At 43.3% G+C, this 17,832-nt stretch overlaps 3 non-coding genes across 3 annotated transcripts; 2 read left to right on the top strand and 1 right to left on the bottom strand.

Annotated features, from left to right (window-relative positions):
* Positions 1-1,259: 1,259 nt before the first annotated feature.
* Positions 1,260-1,332, bottom strand: trnaf-gaa (transfer RNA phenylalanine (anticodon GAA)). The gene has a single exon. It is a non-coding gene; the product is annotated as a tRNA-Phe (tRNA).
* A 6,349-nt stretch (positions 1,333-7,681) lies between these two features.
* Positions 7,682-7,772, top strand: trnar-ucu (transfer RNA arginine (anticodon UCU)). Its single transcript is given in 2 exon segments — positions 7,682-7,718; positions 7,737-7,772. It is a non-coding gene; the product is annotated as a tRNA-Arg (tRNA).
* Positions 7,773-16,471: 8,699 nt separating this feature from the next.
* Positions 16,472-16,543, top strand: trnaw-cca (transfer RNA tryptophan (anticodon CCA)). Its single transcript has one exon. It is a non-coding gene; the product is annotated as a tRNA-Trp (tRNA).
* Positions 16,544-17,832: the final 1,289 nt, after the last annotated feature.

The raw sequence follows: 17,832 nt of genomic DNA, 5'->3' as shown, positions 1-17,832 counted from the left end.
CCAGGTGATTTATCTTCCCTAAGCACAGCCAGCCTTTTTAGTACCTCCCTCTCCTAATTTGTACTCTCTCTATTGCCTCTACTTTCTTCACTTCCACTGATATTTTGTCAAATTCCACTTCCTTAGTGATCACTGATGCAAAGTACTCATTAAGTAGATTAACATTGCCCTGCACCTCTAAACTTATATTATCCTTTTTGTCCCTAATAGGCCCGACTCAACCTCTTACTACCCACTTATCATTTACATGCTGCTCGAAGATTTTTGGGTTTCCTTTCATGTTGACTGCCAGTCTATTCTCATAGAAATAGAGAATAAGCAAATATAGAAGATGTAAGTATTTTCCATCCTTGATGAGGTGGAACTTTCTTATATAAAAGCAAAATACTGCGGATGCTGGAAATCTGAAACAAAAACAAGAAATGCTGGATTCACTCAGCAGGTCTGGCAGCATCTGTGGAAAGAGAAGCAGAGTTAACGTTTCGGGTCAGTGACCCTTCTTCGGAACTGACAAATATTAGAAAAGTCACAGATTATAAACAAGTGACGTGGGGGTTGGGCAAGAGATAACAAAGGAGAAGGTGCAGATTGGACCAGGCCACATAGCTGACCAAAAGGTCACGGAGCAAAGGCAAACAATATGTTAATGGTGTGTTGAAAGACAAAGCATTAGTACAGATTAGGTGTGAATATACTGAATAATGAACATCAGCAAGTGCAAACCTGAAGAAAAACAACCTGAAAAATACAGTGGGTAAGCAAACTGAACAAACTAAGATGAAATTAAATAAATGCAAAAAAAGATTGTAAAAAATGTAAAAAGGAATGCAAAAAAAAAAAAGGAAGAAAAAATAACTAAAAATGACTGAAAATGAAAGTAAAGTGGGGGGCTGTCATGCTCTGAAATTATTGAACTCAATGTTCAGTCCGGCAACTTTCTTATGTTGTGGGCGGTAATGTCTTGGCCCACGAATGTGGTGGAAGCTGAGACAATCAATGATTTGAAAAGGAAATTGGATGGATACTTGAAGGAAAGAAACTTGCAGGAGGAAAGGGATCGAGCTGGTGAGTGGAACTGACTAGATTGCTCCGGGGAGAGCCAGCATGGACGTGGTAGGCCAAATGACCACCTTCTATCTTGTAAATGACTCTGTGTTGTTTCTCAAATTCAATCCACTGGTGCTTGGCAAATAATCTCAAAGTAAATTGTGCAACTGGAAAATCAGAACCAAGGCAAGGGACGCATAAGGAAGCGAAATTGCTGAAACCCAGAATTGAACCAGGGACCTTTAGATCTTCAGTTTAACGCTCTCCCAACTGAGCTATTTCAGCCCTACCTTAACAGTGGCTTGGTGTCCTTGTTTTGGAAGAAAATACATACATTCAAGTTTTCCAAAAAATTAAAGAACACAACATGTGAGTAATATTCCCCATTGCTTTCTCAGTACTGATGGATTGTGAAGCGGGAGACAGCCAGAAGTGCCACTGAGCCGCACAGATCCCGAGCTGAGAATGAAATGAGATCAAATTCAATCTTTCATAGTGAGATGCTGCTGAGAGGAAAGAGTCCTGAATCAAAGCGAGACTTGCTCATTTCAAACACTCCCTGTACTCTCTGCTCATGAAGCCTGAAAAAAGGGAAAAACAGAATGGCACTCAAACTCACAACCCTGCCATTAAAAGTCTCATATTCGACTGACTGAACTGTCACTTCTACTCGGTTTCTTATTGGATGGATGCAACTCCAATGCAGGGATGGCATTCAAATCCTCCAATGGGTCCACATGTCAGACTGAGTTCCATGTTGTGCACTCAAGCAAAGGAAATCTGCTCACTTCCAAAACTATCAGCGAATTGAAGCTGATTACAATCAACATCATCAGAGGTCAGAACTACCTGGTGAAAGAAGACACCCTGAAGAAGGATCCACAATTATTCAAAGGCATCGACAAAGTGAAAAACAAGAAAATCGATGAGTCAAAGCAAGCCAAACAACAGAAACAATGAAGAATTCCATTCCATTCCAGTCCAGAACCCAGTCCTGTTGTTTTTGGAGTCAGGTCACAATTACAGCAACAACTTTATATTCCCACTTGGCTATCTGTACATTTAGTTAATTGCAATTTTGTCGACAAGCTCTTTGAATCCAGTTGTCTGGTCCTCAAGCCAGCTCCGTATGGAAGTCAATTCCACCTTCTGCAAGGCTGAAACCAATAGATAACCTTAATCTAAAAAAATGCCAGCAGACCAGGGCTCGTCCGGGACTTGAACCCCAGATCTCTCGCATATTAATTAACCATACGCCCTACGCGAGAATCATACCCCTAGACCAACGTGCCACTGACAAGTCAGGCTTTATTAGCTGCTGTGGAATTTCACTGGCACCCCCCAGCCAATCATCCATTTTTTTCAGATCAAAGCAACATCCTGCAAAAGCTGAAATAAAAACAGAAAGTGCTGGAAATGTTCAGCAGCTCTGTAAGCATCTGTGCTGTGAGAAACACAGTTAACGTTTCAGGGCACTCACCTTTTGTTTCAGGCATCCTTTCAGACTGCTTCTGTCCATCCAATCTCACTTTCTATTCTATCCACATTCTAACCATTCACTACGTTACTACATTTTTCATGAATTGCTCATTTCTTTTATTAATGACAATTTTGTATTTCTGGCCTTTGCTTCAGACACCATCACAAGTGGAATCATGTCTCCATTTACCCAATCAAACCAGTTCGCTGTCTCCTCACATTGCAATGTTTCTTTAACCCTGACAGACTGTGGAATTTCTGCTGCTTGATTGCAGTTCTTGCTTCCCGCCAGTAGATGTCACCTCACTCCAATACAGTGAAGTTTACAAATCTGAGAGAGACACAACAGGAAACAATTGTTCACATTATAGTGAATGTGTGGGATTTAGAAATACTAGGAGTGGAGACGAGTTATTATTGCACTCTGCTATTACATCTTTTATAATGGACTCCAGCATTTTCCCCACGACTGATGTCAGGCTAACCGGTATATAATTCGCTGTTTTCTTTCTGCCTCTTTTTTTAAATAGCGGAGTTACATTAACTACCGTCCATTCCATTGGAACTGTTCCAGAGTCGATAGAATTTTGAAAAAAGACCAGAAATGCATCTGCTATTTCAAGGACCACTTCCTTCAGTACTCTGGGATGTAGATTATCAGGCCCTGGGGATTTATCGGCCTTCAATCCCATCAATTTCCCAAACATTCTCTACTAATACTGATTTCATACAGTTCCTCCTTCTCACTGGTACCTATGTTCCCCAACATTTCTGGGAGATAATTTGTATCCTCCTTTGTGAAGACAGATCCAAAGTATGTATTTAATTGGTCTGCCATTTCTTTGTTCCCCATTATAAATTCCCCCGTTTCTGACTGTCAGGGGCCCACATTTGTCTTCACTAATCTTCTTCTCTACACATATCTATAGAAGCTTTTACAGTCAGTTTTTATGTTCTCTGCTAGCTTACTCACATACTCTATTTCCCCCTTCTTAATCAATTCTTTAGTCCTCCTCTGCTAAATTCCAAACTTCTCACAATCTTCAGGTTTGCTGCTTGTTCTGGCCATTTTATATTTCTCCTCCTTGGATCTAATACTTTCCTTAATTTCTTTTGTAAGCCACAGTTGAGCCACCCTTCCTGTTTTACTTTTGCACAGACAGGAATGAACAATTGTTGTAATTCATCCATGTGCTCTTTAAATGCTAGCCGTTGCCTATCCACTGTCAACCCTTTAAGTAACGTTCCCCAATCTATCAAAGCCAACTCCCGCCTCATACCTTCATAGTTTCCTTTGTTTAGATACAGGATCCGAGTCTCGGAATCAACTCTGTCACTCTCCATCTTAATGAAGAATTTTATCATATTATGGGCGCACTTCCCCAAGGGACCCCACACAACAAGATTGTTAACTAATCCTTTCTCATTACACAATACCCAGTCCAGGATGGCCTGTTCTCTAGAGGTGTTATACACCTCTATCAATTCTCCACTCAATCTCCTTTGATATAAGCAGAATAATCCTAGCTTTTCCAACCTAACCTTGTAACTAAAATCCCCCATCCCTGGAACCATTCTGGTAAATCACCTCTGCGTCCTCTCAACAACCCTCACATTCTTTCTAAAGTCTGCTGAGCAGAACTGGAAGCAACACTCCAATTGGGGCCTAACCAGAGTTTTATAATGGTTCAGCATAACTTCCCTGCTTTTGTACTCAATGCCTCTATTTCTAAAGCCCAAGATCCCATATGCTTTGCGAACCACTCTCGCAATATGTCTTGCCACCTTCAAAGATTGATGCACATGAACCCCAAGTCCCTCTATTCCAGCACACTCTTTAGCACTGTGCCATTAAGTATATATAGCCTCTCCCTATTTCTTCTGCCAAAATACATCACCTCACACTTGTCACTATTAAATTCCATCTGCCACCTGTCTGCCCATTCTGCTAGCCCATCACTGTCCTGTTGCAGGCAGTTCATATCATCCTCACTGTTTGCCACTCCTCCAAGTTTTATGTCATCGGCATATTTTGAGATTCTACTCTGTATTCCAAGATCCAAGTCACTTACCTTTAGCAAAAAAAGCAGTGGTTCTCGCACTGACCCTTGGGGAACACCACTGTCGACTATCCTCCAGTCTGACCAAGAACCATTTAATATGACTCGCTGTTTTCAGTCTTTAAAACAATTTACTATCCAAATGGACGCTGACCCTCCTAATCCATGAACCTCAATTTTGTTAACCACCCTTTTATGTGGTAATTTATAAAATGCTTTCGTAACATCCATATAAACAACATCCACTGCATTCCCTTCATCAACATTCTCAGATAGTTTATCAACAAATGCAGTTAGATTCGTCAAGCATGAACTCCCATTTATAAATCCATGCCCACTCTCCTGAATTAACTCAAACCTCTCCAAAGGACTTGATTTTTTGCCCTGACCTGTTGGTCTCGTGCTGATAGCAAGCTCAGCATAGAGCATGTATTTGGCAATGTGACCGTCATCCATTTGGCCCAGTCAACAGAGTCAACGCTGACTCAAGAGGGCAAACATGCTGCGGATCCCTGCACGCTGGTGTACTTCCGCATTCGGCACTCTGTCCTGCCAGGAGATGCCCAGTATCCATCTGAGGCAGTGGAGGTGGCAGCTGTTCAGCCGCTTTTTTTGGCTTGTATAAGTTGTTGATGCTTCTCTACTATAAAGGAGGGTGCTGAGAACACAAGCCTGGTACACGTGGAGCTTTGTATTTTCGGTCAGTTTGCTGTCGGTTCACACTTGTCTTCTCAACTTTGACATGACAGCTGCAGCATTGGCAATCCTGGTGCTGATTTCAGTATCAAGGGACAGATTGCTGGTGATTGTTGATTGAAGGTATGTGAAGCTGTTGACAACCTCCAAAGTGAGGTTGTCGATGTTGATGGAAAGTGGAGTCTCTCCGCCCTGGCCCATAACTTTCATCTTCCTGATGCTGATCGTCTGTCCAAACTCTTGGCAGGCCAGGGAGAACCGATCTACAAGCTGCTGTGACTGAACTTCATTATGGGATGTCAGCACAGCATCATCAGCAAACAGCAACTCACAGACTAGGAATTTACCCCCTTTGGTCTTGGCGCACAGTCTTGCCAAGTTGAACAGCTTGTCGTCAGCTCTGATGTGCAGGTGAACACCCCCATCTGAGTCACTGAAAGCGTACAATAGCAGCATGGAGAAGAATATGCCAATTATAAATGATGTGATAACCAGACAGTTCGAAAATGATGATATGATTGGGCAGAGTCAACATAGATTTATGAAAAGGAAAACAGGTTTGAAAAACCTGTTGAGTTTTTTGAGGATGTTACCTATAGAACAGATAAAGGAGAACCAGTGGATGTGTGGTATTTGTATTTTCCTTTGGTAAGGTCCCACACAGGAGGTGAGTAAACAATATTAGAGCACATAGGCTTGGTGATTATATACTGATATGGATTGAGAATTGGTTAACAGACCGAAAACAGAGAGCAGGAATAACGGGTCCTTCTCAGGATGGCAGGCTGTTACTATTGGGGTACTGCAAGGATCAGTGTTGGAGCCACAGCTGTTAACAACCTATATAAATGATTTGGATGTGGGGATTAAATGTAATATTTCCACGTTTGCAGATGACACAAAGCTCGGTGAAGTGTGAGTTGTGAGGAGGATGCAGAGAGGCTTCCAGGGGACCTGGAGCGGCTCAGTGAATGGGCAAGAACATGGAATATAATGTGAATAAGTGTGAAGTTATCCACTTTGGTGGAATAAACAGAAAGACAGAGTATTTCTTAAATGGTGAGAAGTTGGGAAGTGTTGATGTCCAAATGGACCAGGGTGTCCTTGTTCCTGAGACACTAAAAGCTCTTGTGCAGGTGCAGCAATCAATTAGGAAGGCAAATGGTATGTTGTACCCACACGAGGGGTCATGAGTACAGGAGTAAAGATGTCTTGCTGCAATTGTATAGAGCCTTGGTGAATCCGCACTGGAGTATTGTGTACAGTTTAGTCTCCTCATCTTATGGAAGATACACTTGCCATAGAGGGGGTGAAACAGAGGGTCAACAGACTAATCTTTTTTTTGCATTTATTTCATTTCATCTCAGTTTGTTCAGTTTGCTTACCTACTGTTTTTTCAGGTTTGTACTTGCTGCTGTTCAATATAAAGTCCGTTAACACCTAATCTGTACTAATGCTTTGACTTTCAACACACCATTAACATATTGTTTGCCTTTGCTGCATGACCTTTTGGTCAGCTATGTGGCCTTGTCCAATCTACACCTTCTCCTTTGTTATCTCTTGCCCCACCCCCACCTCACTTGCTTATAACCTGTGACTTTTCTAATATATGTCAGTTCCGAAGAAGGGTCACTGACCTGAAATGTTAACTCTGCTTCTCTTTTCACAGATGCTGCCAGACCTGCTGAGTGGTTCCAGCATTTCTTGTTTTTATGTCACCAGACTAATCCCTGGGATGGTTGGATTGTCTTCTGAGGAAACTGGGCCTGTATTCCTTAAAGTTTCGAAGAATGAGTGGTGATCTGATTGAAACTGACAAAATTCTTACAGGGCGTGACAGTGTGGATGTAGACAGGATGTTTGCCCTGGTTGGTGAGTCTAAAACCAAAGGACATCGTATCAGAATAATGAGTAGGCCATTTAAAACTGAGATGGGTGGAATTTCTTCACTCAGACGGTGGTGAATCATTGGAATACTGTGCCCCAGAGGGCTGTGGCAGCTCAATCATTGAGCATGTTCAAGACAGAAATTGATAGAAATCTTGATACTCATGACATCAAGGGATATGGGGATAGCACGGGAAAGGGGCTTTGAGGTAGATGATCAGCCATGATCGAATTGAGTGGCAGAGCAGGCTGGACGGGCTGAATGGCTTACTCCTATGTTCCTCTGTTCCTAAGAGAGTTGGCGCCAGCGTGCAGCCCTGCTTTACCCCACTGCTGATCTTGAAAGCGTCTGATGTTGCTCCATTGTAACTGATGGAACTGTGCATGTTCTCGTGGAAAGAAGAGATGATGCCCAAGAGTTCAGGAGGGCAGCCTATGTTCCATCGCAGTTTGAAGAGGCCGTCTCTGCTGACAAGATCAAAGGCCTTAGTGATGTCGATAAAAATGTGTGTGGCTCTGTGGCGCAATGGATAGCGTGTTGGACTTCTAAATGATGACTAAGAAGGTATTCAAAGGTTGTGTGTTCAAGTCCCACCAGAGTCAGATTTTGGACCAGAAACAGAAGAGCGCAATGGAACAACAAATGAAAAAATGCGCCAAAAGCACAGACTCGAAGACAGAGAGAGAGAGGAGCACGGCAGGAGCAGAGCAGGGGGGAAAAAAATCGAGGAGTGACGTCACAATGGAGAGTGAGAGCAGGGAAACAGAGAGCCGCTGGGGTGAGTCTACAGGACTTGGTTCTTTCTTCGGTGCAGTGGAAGGAGCTGTTTGGTGAGGATCTGGTAAGCTGTGATATCACAGGCAAGCAGGTAGTTGATTGGTTTGGAAGAACCGACCTGCTTGATGCGCATCTGGGAAGTGATTGAGGTCCATTTTAGTCCTAACATTTAAAATAGTAGCAAACTAGTGGTAAGTTTAATAAAATATGCAATAAAATGAATAATTGAATAAAATAATTAAGTAGTTAATTGAAACACGTTAAGGATGACAGGACAGGTGATGTGTCACAGCTGCAGCATGTGAGAGCTCCTAGATGCCAGTGTGATCCAGGGCAAACACGTCTGCAGTAAGTGTTTGCGGCTCAAAGAGGGAGAAAAGAGGAATGTAGTGGTAGTAGGGGACAGTATAGTAAGGTGGATTGACTCTGTTCTCTGCAGCAAAGAGCAAGAGTCCAGACGGCTGTGTTGCCTGCCGGTGCCAGGATTCAGGACATCTGCTCAGGGCTGGAGCGAAACATACAATGGGAGGGGGAGGATCCAGTCGTCGTGGTCCATGTCGGTACCAACGACATAGGCAGGACAAGGATAGAGGTTCTGCAAAGTCAGTATGAGGAACTAGGCACCAAATTAAGAAGCAGAACCTCAAAGTTAATCATCTCTGGATTATTACCTGAGCCATGTGCAAATTGGCAAAGGACAAATAAGATTAGAGAAAGTAATGTGCGGCTGAAAGACTGGTGTGGTAGTAGTGGGTTCTGGTTCGTGGGGCATTGGCACCAGTACTGGGGAAAGAGGTGGCTGTACCGTTGGGATGGTCCACACCTGAACCGTGCTGGTGCCGGTGGTCTAGCGAGCCACATAACGAGGGAAGTAGAGACGGTTTTAAACTGAATAGTGGGGGCAAGGGATCAAATTTGGGATGATATGGTGAATCAAGGAGGAGAGACAAGGCAAGAGAGAAAGGTATAAATATGGGAAATGATAAACAGACTGTGACAGGAAGGGACAGAGCAGACAAATCTAAGAGTAAATCGACAGATAAGGCTAGAGGTGACAAAAATAATAAAAGGACAAAACTAAATGCTCTGTATCTGAATGCATGGAGCATTCGAAACAAAACAGATGAACTGAGAGCACAAATAGAATAAATAAGTACGATCTGATAGTCATTACAGAGACATGGGTGCACTGCAACAGAGATTGGGATGTGAATATTGGAGGTTACATGGCATTTAGGAAGGACAGGAAGCTTGAAAAAGGTGGCAGGGTACCTCTGTTAATTAATGATGGTATTAGCGCAATAGAGAGGGATGACCTAAGTTCAGGAGATCAGGATGCAGAAGCAGTTTGGGTACAAATGAGAAATCATAAAGGCAAGAAGTCTCTTGTGGGAGTGGTGTACAGGACAGCTAACATTAACCACACTGTCGGATGGGATATAAAGGAAGAAATAATGGCAGCTTGTCAGAAAGGTACTGTGATAATTATGGGGGATTTTAATCTACATATAGACCGGAAAATTGAGATGGGCAGAGTTAGCCGAGATGAGGAGTACATAGAATGTTTTGGGGATAATTTCTTGCAACAATACATTCTGGAGCCAACCAGAGAGCAGGCTATACTAGACCTGGCATTGTGCAACGAGATAGGATTAATTAATGACCTCATAGTTAAGGTGCCCCGAGGTAGTAGCGATTATAATATGATTGAATTTTACATTCAGTTTGAGGGAGAGGGGAGTGGGTCCCAGACAAGTATTTTAAATTTAAATAAGGGCAATTATAAGGTCATGAAAGCAGAGCTAGCTAAAGTGAACTGGCAACTTAGGTTAAGGGATAAGTCAATAGAGATGCAGTGGCAGACATTTACGGGGATATTTCAGAATACACAGAATAGATACATTTCAACGAGAAAGAAAAGTTCCAAAGGTGGGGCTCACCATCCATGGTTCACGAAAACAGTTAAAGATACTATCAAACTTAAAGAAAAAGCCTATAATTGTGCAAAGGTGGGAGGCAGGTCATACGATTGGACAGAATATAAGAAAAACAGCAAAAAATTACTAACAGATTGATAAGGAAGGTAAAATTAGAGGATGAGAGTAAGCTCGCAAGAAATTTCAAGACAACCAGTAAGAGTTTCGATAGATATTTTAAAAAGAAAAGAGTTAACAAAGCGATTGTTAGTCCTATAGAAAGTGTGTCTGGGGAATTAATAATGGTTAATTAAGAGATGGCAGATGAATTGAACAGATACTTTGCATCGGTCTTCACTATTGAGGATACAAATAACATCTCAGTATTAGCCGTATGTCAGGAAATTGAAGGGATGGAGGAACTCAAGAAAATTACAATCACCAGGGAAGTAGTACTAAACAAATTGTTGGAGCTGCGGGTTGACAAGTCGCCAGGTCCTGAATTGGCTAGTGAGATAGTTGATGCGCTGGTTTTAATATTCCAAAATTCCCCAGATTCGGGAAGGTTCCGTTAGATTGGAAAAGAGTGAATGTAACTCATTTATTCAAAAAGGGAGGGAGACAGAAAGCAGGAAACGACAGGCCAGTTAGCTTAACATTTGTCTTAGGGAAAATGTTTGGAGCTATTACAGGGGATGTGAGAGCAGGGCATTTAGAAAAAATTAAGGTAATCAGGCAGAGTCAACATGGTTTTTTGAAAGGGAAATCATGTTTAACCAATTTATTGGAGTTCTTTGAGGCAGTTACATGTGCTGTGGATAAAGGGGAACCAGTGGATGTATTGTATTTCGATTTCCAGAAGGATAAGGTGCCATATGAAAGGTTATGGCAGAAAATAAAAGCTCATGGTGTCGGGTGTAACATATTGGCATGGATAGAAGATTGGCTAGCTGACAGGAAACAGAGAGTCAGCATAAATGGGTCATTTTCTGGTTGGCAAGAAGTAACGAGTGGTGTGCCACAGGGATCTGTGCTGGGGCCTCAACGTTTTACAGTTTATATAAATGACTTAGATGAAGGGACTGAAGGTATTGTTGCTAAATTTGCTGATCACAAAGATAGGTAGGAAAGTAGGTTGTGAAGAGGACATAAGGGGGCTACAAAGGGATATAGATAGGTTAAGTGATTGGGCAAAGACCTGGCAAATGGAGTATAATGTGGGAAAGTGCGAAATTGTCCACTATGGCAGGAAGAATAAAAAAGCATATTATCTAAATGGTGATAGATTGCAGAGATCTGAGATGCAGAGGGATCTGGGTGTCCGAGGGCATGAATTGCAAAAGGTTAGTATGCAGGTCCAGCACGTAATTAGGAAAGCTAATAGAATGTTATCATTTATCACCATGGGAGTTGAATACAATAGTAGGGAGGTTATGCTTCAGCTATACAGGACATTGGTGAGACCTCTTCTGCAGTACTGAGTACAGTACTGGTCTCCTTATTTGCGGAAGGATGTAAATGCATTGGAGGTAGTACAGAGAAAGTTTACTAGACTAATACATGAAATGGATGGGCTGTCTTACGAGGAAAGATTGGACAAGCTAGGCTTGTCTCCGCCAGAGTTTAGAAGAGAAAGAGGCGACATGATTTGTTATTTAATTTATTAATTAACAAATTAGCTATCCTCCAGTCTTCGGGTACCTCACCCGTGGCTAACGATGATACTAAAATCTCTGCCAGAGCCCCAGCAATCTCCTCCCTTGCTTCCCATAGCATCCTAGGATACATCTGATCAGGCCCTGGGGATTTATCCACCTTAATGCGCTTCAAAACCTCCAATACCTCCTCCTTTGTAATGTTGATATGCTGCAGGAGATCGCTGTTCCCTCCCTTGAACTCACTAGCTTCCATGACCTTCTCCACGGTAAATACAGACGAGAAATATTCATTTAAGACCTCGCCCATTTAGCGTGGCTTCACACATAGATTGCCACACTGATCCTCAAGGGGACCTACTCTCTCCCTAGCTACCCTTTTACTCTTAATATACTTATAGAATCTTTTAGGATTCTCCTTTATCTTATCTGCCAGGGAAATCTCATGGCCCCTTTTCGACCTCCTAATTTCCTTCTTAAGTGTACTCCTACATCCCCTATACTTCTCGAGGGACTCGCTCGATCCCAGCTGCCTATACTTGACGTATGCCTCCTTCTTTGTCCTGACCAGACCCTCAATATCCCTCGTCAACCAAGGTTCCCTGAACTTGCCAGCCTTGCCCTTCCATCTAACACCAACATGCTGGCCCTGAACTCTTCGTATCTCACTTTTAAAAGCCTCCCACTTGCCAGACGTCCCTTTACCTGTAAACAGCCTCTCCCATTCAACTTTTGAGAATTCCTGTCTGATGCCATGGAAATTAGCCTTCCCCCAATTTAGGACTTCAACCTGAGGACCAGTCCTATTCTTTTTCATAACTATCTTGAAGCTAATAGAGTTATGGTCACTGGTCCCAAAGTGCTCCCCCACTGACACATCAACCACCTGCCCATCCTCATTTCCTAAGAGGAGGTCGAGTGTAGCCCCTTCTCTAGTCGGGCCATCCACGTACTGCTTCAGAAAACTATCCTGAATTCACTTAACAAATTCTTCCCCATCTGATCCCTTAGCACTAAGGCAGTCCCAGTCAATATTAGGGAAGTTGAAATCACCTATTATTACAACCCTATAATTCCTATACCTATCTGTGATTTCCCTACTTATATGCTCCTCCACTTCCCTCTGACTATTGGGGGGCCTATAGTATAATCCCATCAAAGGGATCACCCTTTTATTATTTCTCAGTTCTACCAGTATGGCCTCACTGGACATTCACCCAGGGATATCCTCTCTAAGTACTGATGTCCTCCCTAATCAATAGTGCAACTCCCCCTCCTCTCTTACCTCCACCTCTGTCACGCCAGAAGGATCGGTACCCCGGAACATTGAGCTGCCAGTCCTGCCCATCCCTCAACCACGTTTCCGTAATAGCTACAATATCACAATCCCATGTACCGATCCATGCTCTGAGTTCATCTGCCTTACCTGTAAGGATACTTGCATTAAAGTAAATGCAGTTTAGCCTACCAGACCTTACACGCTCCCTGTCCTGCCCCTGCCTGGCCTGCCTACTGGACTTGCTTGCTTTAACCTCTCCATTTGCCTCAACTATCTCATTGGAGAGACTAATACTTTGGGTCCCACCCCCGCTGCAAGACTAGTTTAAACCCTCCCGTGTATTACTACAAAATCTCCCTACAAGGATATTGGTCCCCTTCCAGTTCAGATGCAACCCGTCCCTCTTGTACAGGTCACCTCTGCACCAGAAGAGATCCCAATGATCCAAGTACCTGATGCCCCCCCCGCCTTCGCCAGTCTTCAGCAACGCATTCATTTGCCTAATCCTCCTATTCCTACCCGCACTAGCACGTGTCACAGGGAGTAATCCTGAGATTACAACCCTAGAGGTCCTGCTCTTTAACCTTCTGCCTAACTCCCTATATTCACTTTGCAGAACCTCATCTCTCTTCCTGCCTATGTCGTTCGTACCAATATGGACCACGATCTCTGGCTGCACACCCTCCCCTTTCAGAATTTCCGGCAGCTGCTCCGAAACATCCTTGACCCTAGTATTAGGGAGGCAACATACCATCCTGGAGTCTCGTTTGCGGCCACAGAAACGCCTATCTGCACCCCTTATGATAGAATCCCCTATCACAATAGCTCTTCCTCCCCTTATCCTCCCCTGCTGTGCAGCAGAGCCCTCCGTGGTGCCACGGACCGCGCTGTTGCTATTTTCCCCAGGGAGGTCTTCCCCCCAACAGTAACCAAAGCGGTGTATCTGTTTGAGAGGGGGCTGGCCACAGGGGACTCCTGCACTACCTGCCTGCTCCTACTATTCCATCTGGTGGTCACCCATCCATTTTCTGCCTGTGCATCCATTACCTGCGGTGCGACCACCTCACTAAACATGCTATCCATGACGCCCTCAGCTTCGGGGAACCTCCACAGTGAAACCACCCGCAGTTCCTGCTCCATAATGCGAGTAGCCAGTAGCTGCAGCTGGATACACTTCCTGCACACATGGTCGTCATGGAGACTGGGAGGGTTCCTGAATCCCCACATTGCGCAGGAGGAGCATATCACGGGGCTGAGCTCTTCTGCCATGACTTACCCTTAGATTATTTAGTTACTCCCTTAATTAAAAAATACTAACGACACTAGGGGCCTTGTTCTACCCATTACAATCTAAAGTCCTTCATAAGCTGCACTGAATAAAAAAAACACTTTAGTAGTACACATCTTATCAGCAGAGGTTTTTTTCAACAGAAAAACTTTGCCCTTTTCTTTAAGATATTTAAATACACTCACAGCAGTGACTCACCAACCAATCACCTTGCTGCTCTCCTCTGACGTCACAGTTGGCTTCTTTTTTTTCAAAACTCCAGCACACTGGAAGAGCTCCACTCCACTCCTGGGAGGTAAGAGACTGGGCCTCGATCCTCGGATTGGATTTATAGGCTCCGCTCTCGTCGTTCTCCTCATATCGGTCCAGATAGTTCTGCTCCGCTCCGCTCCTCTCCCGGAAGGTAATTCACCAGCTTTTGCAGAAAAGCAGGTCTTAAGCTGTTGTAGTACCTGTTAGAAAGATAGTCTAAGCTATTCTGAAGTCATCTTCCAATGTCATCTACATGGAAGCAGGATTTTAAAGGATAAGATGTAGTTTTTAAAAGTCACTTCAATCTTGCTCAGGAGTCTTTACAAAGAAGCCAGCTAAATCTTTGATGAAAAGTCATATACATTTAGAGATCTTTTAAAAGCACTTCAATCTTGTTAATAAAAAGTCAGATGTAAATTTAAGAACTCTGATGTGGCCATGCTAAAATGTTACATACAATTAAGAAACAAAATACAACATTTAAAATGTCTGAACTCCCTCTGAAAGTTGACCCCTGCTGCTGCCGGTGTCTTCCTGGAATAGTGGAGCTGTTGTGTCAACAGAAAAGTCCTTCCCGAGCAGCCCTGAGCCGGTTGGTACCGGCTATAATCCAACCCAGGTAAAAATCAGGGTACTTTGTGGGCAACCAATCCAATCCGAGTCACACCTACTTTCCAAATCATTTCACTGGAATATTCTTTCATTTGTTTTGTCGGATGACTGCAATAAATCTGAAAATGAGCACCACGAGGTTTGTGTTCACTAGTCACTTGTTCTCCTGTGTTTGTCTGTCAGGTTTGTAATTCAGTTTGTATTGGATATTGAAGAGAATCTCTTTTCAAGATTATTGCACATCGTACTGTGTTTAAAGCAACCAACTTGTAAAATGGCAGGAAATGAATGTTTCAATACCTGTGTGACCAGATTCTTCCAATGCTTTTCAACAGCTGGATTGATGATGTTTGTAATCTGTATCCTGTGGAGAATGGGAGAGGAGAATAAAAACATGGTGCATGAACAGGACAGACTGTGTAAAATGGGAGCACAGAAATACTGCCACCTCATTGAAGGTTAATGAGATTTATTCTAAGTCAGACACCTGTCCACAATGAACAAATGAATACATTAATTGTCCACTTTCAATCTAAATGGGACTGAGGTTCCAACAGAGAGTTTTCTGGAAAATACCTGCTGCAGTTTTAAAATTGATGAACTGGAACATCTCATACTAACTTTCAAATAACTGGAGTGATTGTATAGTTCTCATAGTGGAGAGAAGGAGTTGTTTATAAATAGAAGCAGAAAGACACATTTGTGGATTGGTGAATGAGCTTTAACTTTCTGAAATGTATTTGTCCATTGGTTGCAGGTCACTGGAAATTCTTTTTTACATTTCAATTGTAGCAGCAGCAGTTAACAGCAAAATGTCTGATTAATCAGAGTAGTGGGTCTGGGAAACACTTAAACAGCCGAGACCCTGTAAAACAGAACTCCAAGTAATATTTTAAATAAGGCACTGAACTGACAGAGCGGTAAAGGCCTGCTCAGGTCAGGAAAAAAAACCCGACCCGAACCCAACAGAACCACATTGGACCCGAGCCCGACCCGGCCCGAGTATCTCCATTTATTCCCACGCCCAAACTAACCCGAGCCTTACCCGACCACCGGAATGTTCACTTTATCTACCTCCCGATTCCGAATCTACAGGAAGCTGCAGCATGAGCGCAATGACTTCATAGAGATGCTCACTTGCTCACTGAGCAGACTCAGAGTTTCCCTCCTTGATGACCCGGACTCCCAGCTTCGGTTGGCTTTTCAACTTTTGACAATTATTAAACTCAACTTCCCAGCAGAGTTAAATGTAATACTTACTGTGTGTGTCCGACACGGACTCAGCCCGAGCTGGGCCCAGCCCGACCCGAACCTGGCCCGACCTGACCCGAGCCCGAAAGCCAGACCCGGAAGAGCGACCCGACACGACCCGGACCCGACACAGGTCGTCGGGTCCCGTCGGGTTCAGGTCGGGTGGCAGGCCTTTGCAGAGCGGAGGTCAGATGAGGATTGAATTAATTTCAATCACTGAATCTAAACAGGAAGTAAATCTGCCAGGAATGGAAGACTTTGCTTCCTTTGTGAGCTTGTGGCGCAACGGTAGCGCGTCTGACTCCAAATCAGAAGGTTGCATGTTCAAATCACGTCAGGCTCAGTTACGTTTTACAGCAGCTGAAGTTCCTGGATTTTATATCAGAAGAGAGTTCGTTCTCTTGGAATGTTCGTGCATGGGAGAATTTCAAGATCAACTTTAATAGATTAAAGTCCTGATTTCTGGTTCCGTTCCATTTCCATGCTCAGTTCTTATTTCACACTGTTTTATATCAGAACAATGTTTCAGGGATGTGATGTGTCCATTGTTTGTACAATCGCTCTGTCACCCATTGTGAGAAATAAAACACAAACCGCACAGCGTGCGGCTCAAACCCATACCTGGCTCTGTCTCTTGGCCGCTTAGTTCAGTTGGTTAGGACGCAGTGTTGATAACAACAAGGCTGTGGATTTAATCCCCATGTGCGCTGTCACATGGTCAGTCATTAATTTGACACATTTTTGTCACACTTAAAACCCAACTTTTAGATGCAAACAAGTTTACATAAAATGTCAAAGGGAATTTATTTTGAATAACATCCATTGTATCTTTGTCACTGGTCTGGAGTAACACAGAATTCTTTCCAATTATCTTCCGTTTGCTGATAAACATTGAACTCGTGGCCTGTTCTCGTTAATGGTCACGAGCAGCAAAAACAGACAGAGCAAGTCTGACCGCCCAGAGATGTGGAAAAGGCTTCAGTTTGGGACATATGCAGCAAATCAAATGTTCACCCGGCCCCGAAAGATTCAAAAACTGGGGAAAAGGACACAAGGAGATAGAGAATAAGCTAAAGCTGACAATGTAAATATTTCCCATCATTGATATCTCTCTATTCCAATCCAACCTTCAGAGTTGGGTAAATAATTTCAGTGTAAATTGTGCAGCTCAAGAGTCAAAACCAAAGGGCGATGCAGAATAAAGGAGAACTGCCAAAACCCCAGATTGAACCAGGCATCTTCAGTCTAACACACTCCCAACTGAGCTATTTCAGTCTCACAGGCTTGGGATGATAAGTGGCAAGTAACATTCGCACCACACAAGTGCCAGGCAATGACCATCTTCAACAAGAGAGAATCTAACTATCTCCCCTTGACATTCAATAGCATTACAATCACTGAATCCCCCACCATCAACATCATGCAGGTTACCATGGGTAGCCATACAAATAACGTGACTACAAGAGCAGGTCAAAGGCTTGGAATCCTGAGGTGAGTAATTACAATGCAGCTGTTGGCTCCACCCCAGGGGCTGAATTTGTTCTGTAAACCATGAAGCAGCTTCCTCTCAAATCCCAGGTTTATCAATAAATCCTCTTACAAAAGCCCCAAAGTGTGATATATTCCTCTGAC

Source organism: Heterodontus francisci, chromosome 50 (genome assembly GCF_036365525.1).
Source record: "Heterodontus francisci isolate sHetFra1 chromosome 50, sHetFra1.hap1, whole genome shotgun sequence".
In the NCBI taxonomy this organism is placed as follows: Eukaryota; Metazoa; Chordata; class Chondrichthyes; order Heterodontiformes; family Heterodontidae; genus Heterodontus; species Heterodontus francisci.
This window is presented reverse-complemented; position numbering and strand designations above follow the sequence as displayed.